The 14,895-nt window shown below is 53.2% G+C and overlaps 1 protein-coding gene across 1 annotated transcript in view; it reads left to right on the forward strand.

The window, feature by feature from the left end:
• Positions 1-7,421: 7,421 nt before the first annotated feature.
• Positions 7,422-14,895, forward strand: part of TSPAN18 (tetraspanin 18) — a 200,409-nt gene continuing 192,935 nt past the window's right edge. Inside the window, exon 1 of the mRNA XM_061152269.1 lies at positions 7,422-7,549. The gene's annotated coding sequence lies outside the window, so the exon portion shown is untranslated. The remainder of the gene's footprint in view (positions 7,550-14,895) is intronic.

Raw genomic sequence — 14,895 nt, forward strand, 5'->3', positions numbered from 1 at the left:
GAGCTCGTAGGCCAGTCACCCAGCCTGTGTCACAGAAGTCAAGGCCACTGCAGGCAGAACATCTAGGGTTCTTTCTGGTTCTGCTGCCGCTCTGCTCGTGAGTTACTCTACCTCCCTGAATCTCACTTTGCTCGTCTGTAAAATGGGGATGGGTCTAATAACCACAGGGTTATCGGGAAGAACAGAGAGCCAATGTGTGTGAAGGAGTGAGTCAGGATATAGAAACTGGACTCTGGAATACGGCTGACTGCCTGGGTTCAAATTCCATCTCACCAGCTAGGGCATCGAGGACAGGCAACTTAGTCTCTCTAAGCCTTAGTTTTCCCCTCTGTAAAAGGGGGACACTACTGGATTCTTCCTTATAGGATTTTTGGGAGGAACAGAGTACAGTGTTAAGCGAGCTTCCTGGGCTTCAGTAAGAGCTCAATAAAGTTCTTGTCTGTGGCCTTTGCAGCTTAGCCTCCTTCTAAGCACACAGTATGCTCACAGCACCTAGTGTATCAGTGAGACTCGGTCTGCAAGGAAAATAAGTAGAACAGTCTTGAATACTTGCCCTGTGCCCTCTAGAAGCACTTTCCATGTGCTATTTCAATGAATCTTGAGGAGGAGGAAACTGAGCTTCAGGGAGGTTAAGTCATAGCCCCCTTCTAATCTGCCCCAGAGTCCAAAGAGTTGCAACATGCTAACACTGCAAGGAAATTGATCTTAATCCCAGTGACTTCCCTGTTGGCTTGAGTGTCCCAGATGAGGGGTCCAGGGCCCATGGGCAGAACTGCCCTTGGCCAAAGACCCATCTCTAAGAGCTTTCTGCAGTCACTTCCTGGATATTGCCTAAGGCCCCCGATTGACCAAAAATGTGCATGGCCACGTCCTTCTTCGGAAGCTGTTTTCATCAGAGGGCAGAAAGGGTGGACACAGGCTCTTAGTTTAGGGGGTAGAGGTGTGGGGGTCTGCTATTAGGTCAGACTGGGAAGTCGGTAGCCACTAGCAACTTAGGCGCTGACAACAGAAAATGAGGCAGGTGGTTTGGTCAAAAGAACACCGATTTGGAAGCAGGACTCAACTTCGCCCAAACTCTGAAGTCAACTTGCTGGCAGATGGATAAATGGTTGCTCCCCACCCTGGGCTTAATGTCAGTGTTTTCATCTGTGAAGTGAGAAGTCTGTTTTACAGGGTGAGTCTTAACTTTAAAACTTTTCTGACTGCATTGATGGTTCAATCACCCAAAGAAAGGTAGGGACCATATACATTCTCTGTTCTTACTCAGGGTTGTATGTCCAGGTACGGAGCCACTTCCTTGCTCACAGTTGCATCTTCAGGAATTTTTATTGGATTGACTGAATTGTACCAGGAGAACTCTGAGTCCTAAGCACAGATGATAAAGATGATTTAAAAAACCGAAACTTGGAATTGTTACTTGCTTTCTGGTTTTCAAAGCCCCTTTGCAGATGTCATCTTCTTCAATGTTTACCACTGCCCCGTGGGGTAGCTCCTATCATCTTCCTTTACAAAAGCACAGGGAGGCTGAGAGAAGTTAGGCCACTTGACCAAGGTCACACAGCCAGAATGTTCAGTGCCAGGATGACCCTCTTTCTGACCTCTTCCCTGCCCACCACTCTCTCCCTGTCTCCTGAGTATGTGCCCCCAAAGGTGGTGAAAAGACAAAGGTTTGAATTCTTGTGCATTTTTTTGCTGGGAAAATTATGGGACGTCTTTGAGCTTTTCTCTCCAGCCGTCCCCATCTAATGGAATTGTTTGGAGGCTTCAGCGAGCTGGTGCTTTAAAAAACAGCCTTATCACAGTGCCTGGCATACAGTGTACATTCCTCCTGTTAAAGATCAGGAGTCTAAAGCAGTTTTCCCATCTCTCTTTAGTCTGCTCTAAAGAGAGGGAAAGTAACTTGCCCAAAACCACACACCTGGGACACAAAAGAGCCGGACTTCGAACCTGGGTTTATCCAACCTTAAAACCCAAGCCTCTACCCAAGTTAGCACTCATGAATGGCAGCTGCTATTGGGCTGGCCAAAAAGTTATTTCAGGTTTTTTTCCCTAAGATCTTCTGGGAAAACCTGAGCCAACTTTTAGGCTGACCCAATAGTATTGTATTACTTACTATCAGTTAATAAGGTAACGATGAAGGTTCAGAAGTATCCTTATCTGTCAGGATCTAGTCGAGGAGCTGCTTTCTGGAAAACTGGGCTACAAAACACCCAAAGGAAGCTCAACCCTGGGCCCTTCCCAGCGCACCTATCCAGTGTTAATGCTAGTCTCTAAGTTGTGTCTAAACTCTTTGCGACTCCACGGACTGTAACCTGCCAGCCTCCTCTGTCCTTGAAACTGTCCAGGCAAGAATACTGGCGTGGGTAGCCGTTCCCATCTCCAGGGGATCCTCCCAACCCAGGGACTGAACCCCGGTGGTCTCCTGCATTGCAGGCAGATTCTTTACCATCTGAGTCCCCAGGGAAGCCCAACTACTAAGAATCCACCTCTTTTCCTGCAGAGGGTGGGGGAGGGGGCACAGGCCATCCCTTTCTCCCAGCTCCCAGCCGGCAGCATTCCTGGGGGTGGAGGAAGACCTTGGCAGGCAGGCCCTTGGGCCTGGTGCTGAAAACTCTCAGTAAGACTGGCCAGTGTCGGTGGGTGAGCTAGTTGGAGGCAGAAAAAGAGAGAAGGGGCGGGGGTGGGGAGGATCCTATAACTGGTCCAGGCTCTGGAGGGTCAAAATCATATTCATCAAAGCTCCAAAGAGTGTTCCAAGGATTTGCAGATTTATTTCTATGAAGATCATTGCAAAGATAAACAAATTCAATCACACTCAGTTGTACATTTAATGAACCGTCATTTTGGGGGAAATGATTGCAAATTACATATAAAAAGAGACAATTCAGGAAAAAAAATCAGGGAGGCAATGATTAAATATTTATAATGCAGACTGCCTTGGAAAGGCTGGGTTGGAAGGTCAAGATGTCTTCTGGGAAAAGGATCTAGCCCGACTAGCATTGGTTCAGCCAGCCATCCACACATGAGGCGCACCTTGACTGAGCATTCATGATATGCCAGGGGTTTTCCAGGAGACTCCCACAACCACCCCAACTTACAATTGTAAATTGTATTTAGAATTCCCATCTAGAAATACATCAGTGCACTGAGGCTCAGAGAGTTCTGAAGTGGCCAGTTTATGGTGGCACAGGTAGGAAGTCGCACCCACGTCCCCTGAGCACTGATCCTGCCAGGTACCGAAGGCCTGCAGATGAATAAGGCAGGGCCCCAGGACTTGAGAGGCTCACAGTCTAATCGGCCATAAATTTATAAGTGTCAGGAGCAAAAGGTCATCTCTTCTAGTGATTTCGAATTCTTTTCAAGTGAAGGACACTTTCTCCTTGAAATCTTAATGTGAGACACCAGCGTGCAAAACAGAGGAAAAGGGACCTTGCTTCTGGCTAACGCATGGAAGGAGAAGTCCTTCTCTCTTCCATGGTCTTTAGGAGCAGGAACTGCCAGCCTGAACTGAGACCCACCGAGTCCCCCTAAACAGCTCACTTTACAGATGGGAACACTGAGGCCTAGAGAGGGAAGGGGACTGTCAAGAGGGGCAGGACTGGGACTCGGCTCCACGGACTCGTGTTTTGGGGCTCCTGGCTCGGCCTGAGTGCCCCCAGGATGCCAAAGCGTGGCTGCCCACTCCAGGTGTCCTGCACCCAGAGGCTGCAGCACAGTTCCCGGGTTGCACAACCGGCCACGCTCAGTGAGTTTGGGGCTTTCATGCCAATGCAACAATGTTTACAGTGACAGAGAAAAATAACGTCTGAGAACCCTTTGGAGGAGAGGTGAGTATTTTCAGAAGAACCATTTGTGCTAGACCCTCAAACACCAGGTGAGTAGAAAGGGCCCTGACCTCGAAGTCAGGAGGCTTCGTTCAATGCCCAGTTCTCTGACCACCAGTGGCAGCTGGTCTGTGGTTCCTCCTCACTTTTCCCATCTATAAAATGAGTGGTTGGAGTACAGGGAATTCTCTACAAGATTGCTGCCAGGGTGGACAAACGCGGAATCTAGAACCTTTGGGGCCAGGCCACTTCTGGGTTTATGACAAGCACAGATGTGAGAATGGACCATAAAGAAGGCTGAGAGCCAAAGAATTTATGCTTTTGAATTGTGGTGTTGGAGAAGACTCTTGAGAGTCCCTTGGAAAGCAAGGAGATCAAACCAGTCCATCCTAAAGGAAATCAACCCTGAATATTCTTTGGAAGGACTGATGCTGAAGCTGAAACTCCTACACTTTGGCCACTTGATGCGAAGAGCTGACCCATTAGAAAAGACCCTGATGCTGGGAAAGATTGAGGGCAGGAGGAGAAGGGGACGACAGAGGATGAAGTGGTTGGATGGCATCACCGACTCAGCGGACGTGAATTTGAGGGAACTCTGGGAGACGGTGAAGGACACGGAAGCCTGGTATGCTGCAATCCATGGGGTGACCAAGAGTCAGACACGACTTAGTAATGGAACAACAACAGACTCCAGTTGGTCTGCAGTGGCCTTAACACCACCTTCACTCCTTCCTGGGGACTGCTCACCCTTCTTCACAGCCCCCACCCCACACACAACATTTCCTCCCTTAATGGCCTCACCCCAACCACCCCCTCTCCTCGGTAAAGCCATCTCCCTCTCTGTCTTCCAACAAGCCACAATCTCAGCTCCTTCCTTGCTTTCATCAAAGGATGAAATCTCAGGAGGGATCCCAGAAGCCATCTGCCCTGGCCCCTAGTGGTGCAGGCGGCGAAATTGATGTCAGGCGAAGCAGGGCTTCCCCAAGGCCATCCAGTGAGAAGGAGCGAGTCTGGCTCTCTGGAACCCAGATCACTTTGTCTAGTCCAGGACTAAACTCTCATGGTTCTTGACTTTTGCCAAAAAGTACTTTTTGCCTAATACATTTAGAATTGGGTTTCCCGATTATGGGGCATCAGAGAGTCTCAAGGAAACTTTATGGGGGCCTTTAATACCCCCAATGGACCTCCCGGGGAGGAGGGGTGGACGTCCCTTTCCAACTCTCAGTCCTTTTGATCTGGAGTCTTGGTTTACTGCTGCTGTGTCCTTAACACTTTTTTTTTCCTTGTTAAGCTTTCTTTTTCAGAGACAGAGGGCCTCTGGCTCCACACCTTCCCTAGGCATCAGTATCTTGTTGGAATTTTTTTTTTTAATGTGGTTAAATATACATTGCTAGAATTTAATAACACTATTTTATTTTCACTGTCTTCATTTTTATGGTTACCTCCTATTTATAGTAGCGTGATGCCCGTTTTCCATTTATGGTAATGATATAACATTTCTTTGTAAAAACAAGCACATTTAAGTTTTTTAAAAAAAGGGAGAGAGCGATAAAACAAACAAACAAAAAGCCCAAGAGCTGATTTAAAGAAAGCTATTAAGCAAATGGTTCTGTCTGGTGTGCAGATATTGCCAGATTATCCACGGAGGCAGGAGAAGGGCTGAGGTCTGGGAAACTCTGACTTGGAACCAGAGCTCTCCTTCCAGCTGGGTGTCCGAATGTCCAAATGGCCTGCTCCGTCCTCCTCTCACTGCTCCCTTCTCCTGCTTCGCCCTGCCTGCTTCTGCCAATCCCCGGGACCCTCAGAAACTCCCTCCCTCCTGGTGCCTCTGGCCCCCACCTCCCAGGCCCCCAGCACCCTCATGGTAGGTTCACGCTTTCTTCCTCTTTAAATTTATGTGGCGCCTCGCATCCAAGGAGGCCCACACAGCCGGCCTCTTCCAAGAGCATTCCAGAAACAGAGAGCCTATGGGGTTTCTCAGTGCAAAGGGTCAGCCTCTCCCCCAACCCTATTTTGGCAGCTGAAGGGGTGAATGTGGAGCCTGAAGCCCTTTCAAGTGTTCTTTGTCCTCGTTTTACAGACACTGCACTAGTAAAGATTTTTCTTCCCTTGGGTTAGGCATTGCTCACTCTGGGTCCATTTAAAAACTGTGGATCCAGGTTTTTTTTTTTTTTTTTCTCCCAGTCACTCCCCTAAGGTATTATCCTCACCACGATTTACTCAGTGAAATAGTTGAAAGGACCAGACATCTTCGAAGTCCTTAGAAGGATGTATCCTTTTCCTGGAATGTGGGCAAGGAAAGGCAGCGACTTCCTGCCCCTTGCAAACACTGCCCGATGGCCTGACATCACCAACATTCCTATCCAAGACTGGAGTAGGTTCAACTCCTATCAGTCACTCACCCCTGAGTGCAAATCAGTTGACCAAGGGGCCTCCCGCAGAGCTTGAGTGTGTTTGAATGTCCAGGCAGCCAGGCACGGGGTATGGATGCTTCAGAACTGCGACTCCAAAAGTTGTTGCCCAGGGAAAAAGAGTTGGGCAACCCAGGCCCCCTCTCCTCTGGGGGGTTAGGGGGCATTTTCACTTGGGCTGTCTGCTTTGGTCGGCTTCCTTGCCATTTTGTCCGGGACAGGCAGGGGGGTGGGGTGGGGGTGGGGGGGCGGTTAACTACTTCACAGCAAAGGTTCAGAGGTTAAATGTCTCGGTGAAGTCATGTGTCAGTGGCCGGAGCGGGGGATGTGGCTGAGGCAGTGGTACAAAGATGAACAGATAAGCCCTGAGACGGAGACACAGGTCTGGCCTTTTGAAATCAAGTCATTTGCTTCTGGTCGGGGGTCCGCACCCCCCAGGCCCCTGGACCACCCCCCCCCCCCCCAACTTCCTGCAGCAACCCCTCCAGGTGTCTCTGTTAAGGACAGAGTTCAAAGCAGCCCAGAGAGAGCGAATCCCTCCTGGCTTTCAACAGGTCCTTCCAGGGCAGCGGGAAGCCGAGGAGCGAGGTCCCCACGGAGGATCGTCCCACCCCCAGCCCTGAGGTCCGGTCAGGGACGTGGAGGGGGCAGCGTGGAAGTTTCCCTGGAACACATCCCCTGTCTAGGGTACCCCTCTCCCTACACCCCCAGCGGATCTCCTGAATTCAGACGAATCAAGGGCGGGGAGGCGAGCAAGAGGGAAGGAAGCGGAGAAGAGCAGAGGGAGGCCCCAGGGGCCCCCGGGGCGAGGCCGGGATGCCGTCCAGAAGGCAGGGACCGAGGCCGGGAGGGAACGAGGGGGGCCGGCCCGCCGGAGGAGACGTGCCTTCACGGCGGCGGCGGCGGCGGCGGCTGGAGACTGAAGGGGAGGAGGTTCGGGGAGGGGAGGGCGCGCGGGCGAGAGCGAGGGAGGGACGGAGCGGCGGCGGGGAGGTGGGGCCGGCGGGCGGGCGGCCGCAGCAGCCGCCGGCGACTCCGGGGCTCCAGGCTGCGGGCGGACGCTGCGCCGAGCGATCCATCGCGGAGCCGCGCGAGGCCGCCCGAGCCCCGAGCCCCGAGCCCCGAGCCCCGAGCCAGCGCCGCGGCCGCAGCCGCCGCCTCGCGCCGGTCGGTCCCCGGACGCGGCGCCGCCGCCACCGCCGGGAAGGCAGCGGGCGCCGAGCAAGTTGCGAGCGCGCCTCTCCGCCCGGGGGAAAGTTTACCCCGCGGCCGCCGACGCGAGTTGGCGCGGGGTCCGGCCGCTGCGGCTGGAAGGTAGGGCACCGCACCTCCGCGCCCTCCGCGCGCTCCGCCGCCGCGCCCCCCGGGAGACCTGGGGACCCAAGCGCGCCCTCCCCGGCGCGGTAGGGGTTGGGGTGGAATGGGGGGAGCTCCTAGGATGGTTCTGGGGAAGCCCGGGAACCGAGTTCTACTTCGGCTAGAGGCTGGGGAAGGGGCGGGGAAGACGTGCTCGCCCGCATCCGCGCTCCGAACCCGCCGAGGGCCGGCGGCGTCCCCCGGGGACAGGTGCAGCGCGGCCCGACGCTCCGGGCCGGGTGAGTGGGGGACGCCTGCAGAACGGCGCCGGGTGGGGGGCAGGTGTGGGTACGAGGTCGGGGGGCTAGGCGAGGGCTGAGTCCGGAGGGGAGGGGGTGCGCGCCACGCCGCTCTGTAAGGGGATGGGGCGGGGGGGGCGGCGCAGGTAGGGGCTAGGGATTAGGAGCGAGGATCAGGGCTGTGGGGATTGCCCGCCCCAGCGGGGCCACTGAGGGCCGGCAGTCTTCGGGGTCCCTGGAAGCGGGGCGGGGGCGCCACGCTTTTCGTCGGGGGGGGGGGTCCCCCTTTACTCCGAACGCGGTGTGTGCGGTTTGGGGAAGCCGAGACTCCGGTAGGTGCTCGGTGAATCCGAAACTCGAGCACATCCAGATTTAGGGTCGCAGCGAGAGAACGCTTGGAGGGTTGGCGGGCACGGGTGGGTTCGCGCCGGCTTGGCGTCCGGGCCGGATTGAGGGGAGTTGGCTCCCGCCAGGGGGCGCCCTTCTCTGGCCCTTTCACCCCTAGAAAGGCGAGTCCTGGTTCCAGAGAGACAAACGCACAGAAATGCAGGACCTACAGACCGCAACCACAGACCAGCCCCCAACGCCCGGGGGACCCCCCCTGAGGAGCACTGCACCCCAGGCGGGATGGGGGAGAGGGTTGGAGTGTGAAGCTAGGGTGCCCCCAGTTATAACTGCATTGGAAAGCTTGGCTTTCAGAAGCTGGTTTTTCTTGGGCGACCTGACAGGATGTCTGGGTGAATAAAAAAAATTCACCCTCAGAAAAACAAAAAGGAGGGGAACTTTACATTAACAGCAAATCGGTGTGAAATGATTGGATGGGAGAATTAACTTTCTGAGGTTTCTGTGGAGCCTGAAACCTAAACGGCTGAATGCACCCTTTTTGTGAAAGTTGTACCTTTGTTCCAGGGATCTGGTCAGATCCCTTTCTGGTGTGTGTGGTGTTGAGGGTCTTGGGGTGTATCCTTTCTCTGGGCACAGGGTGGGGTTGATGGGGGAGCCTTAAAGACTTTAGCAGTCCAGTGGTAAATTTCTCAGTCAACAAGAGCCCCTCATCTTGGGGTCTGGAGTCCACAGGCCGCATTCATCCGATCATTTCACAATTATTGGTAGAAATCTGCTGTGTGTCCCACTGTGGGACCTCAGGGCCCCTGTGTGTTGAATCTGTGAGTCTGTGCTAAGGCCTTGGAAAGCGGAAAACTGCTGGCTTCTGTGAAGAGCATCGTCTTTGCCATGTGTGGGACTGTTCAAAATTGAAGGGACACTATAGGGACTGTGGTCTCATCTTTCTTTAATTCTCTCCCTCCTCCCAGCACCCTGAGTGAGTACAACTGAGCAAATCTAAGAATGTTCAGTGGCCTCGTAGCAGCCGGTGGAAATTTTCATCTTTCTCTTGGCTCCAAACAGTGGCTCATTGGGCAGCACCCCCACCCCCACCTCCTTCCTCTCGTGTCCCCAGAGTCCCCTGCAAAGGTGATAGAGACGGGGTGGTCCTTGAAGGAGAGCTGAGGTTCTTGCTTTCGGTATAGCAAATGTTTTTTATTGGATGCTCTCAAATTGCTGTAGGACAAAGTTGCCTTGAAGAAAGAGCAGCATGGTTTTTATTTTGCATAGAGGAGGACATGAAGGGAGGAGACAGAGGAAAGGGTGGAGAGGCCTGCTGTCTCTGGGTTTGTCTTCAAGACATTCCATGGGGCCAGAAAACAAAAGGAGTTGTTTTGTTTGTGTTCAGTTTTGTTTTTTATGACTCGTTTTTCTGCCGAGGGAAGCCTGCCCCGAATAGCCCTGCCCTTGGAACCTGGGAGTGAGCAAGCGGCCCCTAGAAGGCTGGCAGGTCTGCTTTCTACCCATCCTCCCTGCCCACCCCCTTCACAGCCAACCTGCCCCGAAAAGAGGAGGGGATTGAGACTCCGAGGGCATCTGACGTCCATGTTTGAGTACCATGTGTGAGCTCAGTCTGCTCCCTGGGAAACTCTAAGATCTCTGATCCAGTAGAATTTCAGGTCTCCTGGTCCAACAGTCCCCAGACACATTCAAATGGCAGACCTGTGGGGTATCTTTACCCAGCCCGAGGCTGAAATGGCAGTATATGGATGAAAGTTCCAGGCCACTTTTTAGAGGCATCGGTTCATCTGGAGTAGTAGTTAGGACACCTTGGGTTGATCCAGCAAAAACTGGCCCCCTGCTTCCTTTCAGAACTGCCTCGTCAGCCGGGAAACAGCTACCTGAATTACTGAATGAGTTTTTAATGGTCTGGGGCCAGGGTGGGGTTGGGGGAGACAGAATGGGGATGGAGAACAGGATAAACCTGTAAGATGAGAGTGTCGGCCCAGGAGATTCTGAGGAGGCCTTGCAACTTCAAGTCAGGAGAGTCTGACATTTCAGGGCGCTAGGCAGCCCTGTCTTCCGTCCAGCCGGGGGCACCTCTCCTGGCCGTGTCTTGCTCCGCTCTGCCCCGCACAGCAACGTGAACCAGGAGCCTGTCAGCCATCAGACTGTGGCTTGGGGACAGAGAGGGTGATGTTGTGACCATTTCCTGCTGGGCTCCTCATTTCTGCCTGCAGGCTTGTCCACTACCTTTCTCTGGATGTCTGTCCAGCTTTCACTGTCTGCTCTTTCCCGGGAAGAGCAAATGGTGGCCCCTCTTAGGGACCCCCTCTTTCCAGAGGGCTTCTTTTCCGGTCTATTTCATCAACCATTGAGAGGAAAAACCAGGAACATTTGTTCATGCTCAGCTGGGACACAGCAAAGGGAGGGGGCCCTTTGGAAGCCAGCACTTTGGTCCCCCAGAGCAGATGATGGGTTGATGGGTATTTTCGCAATCTGATGCTGTGAAGTAACCCGCCAGCCTGGGCTCCTCCTGCTGCACGGGCTGCCACCTTGGACCCGCATCAACGCTCTGCCCTGGGTGGTTGGGGGATAGAGTGTGCAGATAATGAAACGCTGATTAAGAAGAGAGGGAGAGAGAGAGATGAGCCCCAGTGTTTGCAGCTGGCAAAGCAGATCTTTCATCTCAGCACTTGTTATCTTCAGGTCCAGCCCTTGCCCCTTGTTGGTACGCAAGACTACTGGTTTAATTAGTAATTAAACCACTTGGAGATGAGCAAAACCATGTGCGCTAGTCGTATGCGTGTGTGTACTTACTGATTGGCAACAGGATGCAGTGGAAAGGTCACTGGACCAGCTGGATCAGGAGTAAGGAGACCTGTGTTCTAGCCCCAATTCTATTACAGCTGGAGCTGTGGGGCCTCGAGTGAGTCACCACCCCTCTCTGAGCCTCAGTTTCCCCATCTCTCTAGACACAACATGGTGAGGCAGTTAGGCTGCCTGGGTTTGAATGTCAGCTTTCTTCTACTTATTAGCCATGTGACCTTAGGCCATGCAACCTCTGGTGCCTCAGTTTCCTGATCTGTAAAATGGGACTGATAACACTCCCTCAGATTGTTGCGAAACATCAACAAGATAAAACATGTGAAACACTTAGCACTGTGCCAGGCAGGTAGTAAATGCTCAGCAGACATTCAGTATCATCACTGTCATTATTATCCTTCTGCAGTTGCTGTTATTGTGAAATGGGGGGGATCAATGTTGACCCTTTCCAGCTCTGATATTTTGGGGCATGGTATATGTGTGTGTGTGTGTGTGTCTGCTTTAGAGATGGAAGACTAGGGTGAATATTTTTGTTGCTTGTTTTCTTTTTTCTTCCTTTCCCTGCCTCACTGGAGGGACTCCTGAGTTAAAACCTTGTGCGTGTTCTCATGATAGCCCCATCCTTGTGGCAGGAAGCCCAATGTGACGTCACTGAAAATATCCTGCTTTCTGGCACTTGAGGGATGATATTTCATCAGCTAGTAGATGCCCATCCTTTGTCTCCCACCCTTAACCATAGTACGAAGACCATATGTACAGATAATGAGTTTAAGCTGATAAACAACTCCCAGATTCACCCAAATAAAAGGCCATCCTCCTAGAAGACACTTTCGACTTTAAAATAAATAATCTGGCTCCTCGGCTGCATTGCACTATGTCTGGCTGGCCCTGCTTCCCTCTCAGTGTTCTGCCCCTCAGTCTGTTGCAGGGACGTGGGCTGGGCCAGACCCGTGGTCTGGGCTATGTCAGCCATCCTGGCGGGGCAGCCTCTAGCGGCACCGTGGCCTCGTCTCTCTCCAGCAGAGGCTGTTCTCTGAGCCATTCCAGCAATGATCTTCACGATGGCAGATGTTTGGGGAGTGCTTAACGTCAGCCAGGACCTAGACAATGCTTCATCTCACCTCCAACCCTGAAAGCTGGTTCAGATATCGCCCCTGTTTCACAGATTAGAATGTAGGGCTCAGAAAAAGCAAGCCAGTAAGTTGCGGGGGACTGGAACTAGATCCTAGGTCGATCTGTTTTACCCTTTTGTGCTTGAAACCATTCTGTGATGTTTCTCTCCCACCAAAACCACCTGTGGAGCCCCAAAGCCCAGGAAAGATTTCCCTGAGATATGATCAGGCCTCCTCCTCCCTGCTTTTGCTCATCTTCCAGGCTCAGAGTGCTTTATGAGTTGCTCTTTTTTCATCCTGTGTTGATTAGTCAGCCGTCCTGGGGATGCTGAAAGGTAGGAGATTTTGGGGACAAGATTGCTTATAGGAAGGGGATGATCTTATTCAGCCACAGAAAGTTGTAGTTGACAGAGGATGCGTGTTGGAGTCACAGATGTGAACTTGCTTCTTGTGCCTGCCGTTTATTGACTCTGTGGCCTTGGTTTCCGGTGTCAAGCGAAGTAACACCAGCAACCACAGCAGGTGACCCCAGACTCTCAGTGGCTTAACCGTGTGGGTTCAGTTCTCACTCATGCTACTCGTCTAGCGTGGATCTCTGCTCCACACGGTCACTTAGGGACCCCGGCGGATGGTGGTTCCACCGTCGTTATAGCTGCACATCCTGGGTGATGTGGCATCCATGGTTACTGCAAAAGGAGAGGAGAGCGATGGAGAAGGAAAAGGCCCGGGAAGACTCCACTGCCTCAGCAGGAGGTGACACATGTCACTTCAGCTCTGGTGCATCGGTCAGAACTGTCACCTGGCCCCAAACCAGCTGCAAGGGAGGCTGCTATTTACCGGGCACTAACTCCTTGCATTTCTATTTCCTGGATAGAGTGCTTTGAGGATTCACTGAGATGATGCATTTGAAGCTTCTAGCGTAGACCTGGCACGTAGTTAGTCCTTAAACTACACAGATGCTTCCTTTCCTTAATGATCCTTGATGTGCATTGCTCTTAGGAGATTACAGACTGTATACCTGGAAACGACCTCTGGGCAGATGATGTAGTGCCCATAAGACACGGGAGAGAGGCAGGGCTCAGAGAGGCCAAGGGACTGGCCCGTGAACACACAGCAAGGGTGCAGAGCCAGGCCCTTGACCTCCGCCCCAGAGCTCCCATGGCCTCCTTTGCCCTACTGAAATTTGCTGCTCTGAGGACTTCTTCCAAGACCCTCCAGAGCCTACTTCTTCTGTCTCCTCTTCCCGTGCCCTAATGGGGAAGAGCTCTGTGTTCATCTTCTGTGTGTGCAAGGGGCAGGGGGAGAGGAGGCTGGAGGAGGCTGCAGGAACTATCTGGAAGCTGAGGCAGTAGCCTTAGGGCATGAGAAGGCTTGGCTGTAAATACTCATAGTGAAAGCCATAGGCATTTGGGCCCTACATACACTGCTTTGGGAACTGCTGTGCATTCAAGCTTTGGGGTACCCCCCAAATGACACAGAAAGTTACCTGGGTTTCCTGTCCCATCTCTGCAGCCTCCTACTTCCCCTTTCGCTCCTTGTGGGACTGAGCAAGTAAAGACAGGGAGTCTAATGAGGCTTCCCAGCCCTGTTTTTCTGAGAACAGTAAGATGGTCAAACTTCGATCGGAATCCTGACTCCTCTGCTTAGCATGAGTACATCTTTCTGAGCCTCAGTTTTCTCCTCTGTAAAATGGAAAGGATGTAGAAAGCTATAGAGCTAACTAAGCGCCTGGCACTTAGTAGGTGTCAGGATGTTTGCGCATTCCTCCTCGCCCACTTGAGTTAGAAGGGAGTGATGCCTCTGGCCAGGGGCCAGCATCTGAGGCGAGGCTCCAAGTGCTCCCCGCCTCCCCAGCATCCTCCCCTCCGCCCCCCAACACACCCATCCTTCACTCCCGTCTCTTGGATGGAGAGGGTCTGGGCTCCCATCCTGGGTGGCCTCGGGCTGGGCTCTCGTGTTGAACTAATGCGGCTTCCATGTGAAATGGGAGAAGAATTTGGAGCCCCGGCCCTTGGATTTAGGCCCGTCTTTTCATGTCTAATTACCACTGTGGGCGCGGGGCCTGGGGGTGCCGCTGAGAGAGGCCGCCTCTCTGGCTGGGACAGATTGCCGCGTTCTCGCTGGCCAAGAGCGCCTCAGCCTCCTGGGGGCGCGGCAGCCTGCCACCACCTGGTGCCTGACATACAGGGCTCCCTCCCCAGGGCGAGCCCAGGGTACTCATTTTGTCTGCGTTTTTAGCCCCTGGGGAATGAGGGGCTCCTCCAGCCAAAATATAAACACCCCTAGGATAATGGGGATTTACTGTCCCCTCCCTTGCAAAAGACCTCCCAGGAATAGCTGATGGACTGGACACTGGGGTGGAAGGGTCTTTGGGAAGGTTTGGCTCCTCAAGACAGGATTCAGAGGTGGCCTGTGTCCCCCTAAGTAGAGGGGATGATTGTTCCTGGGGGCACAGAGAGACTGGCCTCCCACTGCGGCTGCCACCAAGATGCCCACGGCTTCTCTGAGAAGCAGGGGTTGGGGGGCAAGCCAGTTAGGCTATGAGTCAGGCACTGTGAGGTCCCTAAAACACACCTCATTCACTCCTGCCCCCAGACGTCAGCTGTTGCAGCCCCTCCCCACTAAACACTGAGGCAGAGCTTAGGACCAGCTCAAGAGCCCGATGAGGCCGAATTGGTTTCCCGGGGCTGCAGTGATAAATACCCTGAATTGGGAGCTTCCAACCACAGACATTCATCCTCTCACAGTTCTGGGGGCTGAAAGTCCAACATCAAGGTGTCAGCAGGGCTCTAGGGGAGGGTCC

This window comes from Dama dama, chromosome 1, assembly GCF_033118175.1.
Source record: "Dama dama isolate Ldn47 chromosome 1, ASM3311817v1, whole genome shotgun sequence".
Taxonomy (NCBI): Eukaryota; Metazoa; Chordata; class Mammalia; order Artiodactyla; family Cervidae; genus Dama; species Dama dama.